Below are 2,331 nucleotides of genomic sequence, written 5' to 3'. Positions count from 1 at the left end.
GCAAAGCTGGAGGCATCATGCTACCTGACTTCAAACTATACTACAAAGCTACAGTAACCAAAACAGCATGGTACTGGTACCAAAACAGATATATACACCTACAGAACAGAACAGAGGCCTCAGAAATAACACCACACATCTATAACAATCTGATCTTTGGCAAACCCGACAAAAACAAGAAATGGGGAAAGGATTCCCTATTTAAGAAATGGTGCTGGGAAAACTGGCTAGCTGTATGTAGAAAGCTGAAACTGGATCCCTTCCTTATACCTTATATAAAAATTAATTCAAGATGGATTAAAGACTTAAATGTTAGGCCTAAAACCATGAAACACCTTAGAAGAAAACCTAGGCAATACCATTTAGGTCATAGGCATGGGCAAGGACTTCATGACTAAAACACCAAAAGCAATGGCAACAAAAGCCAAAATTGACAAATGGGATCTAATTAAACTAAAGAGCTTCTGCACAGCAAAAGAAACTACCATTGGAGTGAATAGGTAACCTACAGAATGGAAGAAAATTTTTGCAATCTACCCATCTGACAAAGGGCTAATATCCAGAATCTACAAAGAACCTAAATTTACAAGAAAAAAAACAACCCCATCAAAAAGTGGGCAAAGGATATGAACAGACACTTCTCAAAAGAAGACATCTATGCAGCCAACAGACACATGAAAAAATGCTCATCGTCACTGGTCATCAGAGAAATGCAAATCAAAACCACAATGAGATACCATCTCACGCCAGTTAGAATGGCGATCATTAAAAAGTCAGGAAACAACAGATGCTGGAGAAGATGTGGAGAAATAGGAACACTTTTACACTGTTGGTGAGACTGTAAACTGGTTTGACCATTGTGGAAGACAGTGTGGTGATTCCTCAAGGATCTAGAACTAGAAATACCATTTGACCCAGCAATCCCATTACTTGGTATATACTCAAAGGATTATAAATCATGCTACTATAAAGACACATGCACACGTATGTTTATTGCGGCACTATTCACAATAGCAAAGACTTGGAACCAACCCAAATATCCATCAGTGATAGACTGGATTAAGAAAATGTGGCACATATACACCGTAGAATACTATGCAGCCATAAAAAAGGATGAGTTCATGTCCTTTGCAAGGACATGGATGAAGTTGGAAACCATCATTCTCAGCAAACTATCACAGAGACAGAAAACCAAACCCCGCATGTTCTCACTCATAGGTGGGAATCGAACAACGAGAACACTTGGACATAGGACAGGGAACATCACACACTGTGGCCTGTCGGGGGTGGGGGTTTGGGGAAGGGATAGCATTACGAGAAATAGCTAATGTAAATGACTAGTTGATGGGTGCAGCAAACCAACATATCACATGTATACCTATTTATCAAACCTGCACATTGTGCACATGTACCCTAGAACTTAAAACATAATATAAATAAATAAATAAATAAGAGAAAAAAAGATAAACTAATTTAAAATTCATATGGAACCAAAAAAAGAGCCTGAATAGCTAATGCAATCCTAAACAAAAAGAACAAATCTGGAGGCATAACAACATACCCAACTTCAAACTATACCACAATGCTACAGTGACCAAAACACCACGGCACTGATACAAAAACAGACACAGAGACCAGTGAAACAGAATAGAGAGCCCAGAAATAATGCTACACACCTACAACCATCTGATCTTTGACAAAGTCAACAAAAATAAGCAGGGAAAGGACTTCTTTTTCAATATTGTACTGGGATAGCTGGCTAGCCATACACAGAAGATTGAAACTGGACCCCATCTTTACACCATATACAAAAATCAAATCAAGATGGATTAAAGACTTAAATGTAAAACCTAACACTATGAAAACCCTGAAAGGTAACCTAGGAAATACCATTTGGGCACAGGCCCTGGCAAAGATTTCATGACAAAGGCGCCACAAACAATTGCAACAAAACCAAAAATTGACAAATGAGACCTAATTAAACTAAAGAGCTTCTGCACAGCAAAAGAAACAATCAACAGAGTAAAGAGACAACCTACAGAATGGGAGAAGATATTTGCAAATTATGCATCTGACAAAGGTTTAGTATCCAGAATCTATAAGTAACTTAAACAAATGAACAACCAAAACACAAACAACCCCATTAACAAGTAGGCAAAGAACATACACAGTTCAAAAGAAGACACACATGCAGACTACAACCATATGAAAAAAATGCTCAACATCACTAATTATCAGAGAAATGCAAATCAAAACCACAATGAGATACCATCTCATATCAGTCAGAATGGCTATTATTAAGTTTAAAAAAAAAAAAAAAACAGATGCTGG

The 2,331-nt window shown here is 37.5% G+C and overlaps 1 protein-coding gene across 1 annotated transcript in view; it reads right to left on the bottom strand.

Annotated features, from left to right (window-relative positions):
* WDPCP (WD repeat containing planar cell polarity effector) overlaps nt 1-2,331 on the bottom strand; it is a 500,366-nt gene that overhangs the window by 287,516 nt on the left and 210,519 nt on the right. The window lies entirely within an intron of this gene.

The sequence above is a fragment of the Mandrillus leucophaeus genome, unplaced genomic scaffold (assembly GCF_000951045.1).
Source record: "Mandrillus leucophaeus isolate KB7577 unplaced genomic scaffold, Mleu.le_1.0 Scaffold307, whole genome shotgun sequence".
NCBI lineage: Eukaryota > Metazoa > Chordata > Mammalia > Primates > Cercopithecidae > Mandrillus > Mandrillus leucophaeus.
Note: the sequence above shows the minus strand (reverse complement) of the source record. Positions and strands in the feature narration are given on the sequence as shown.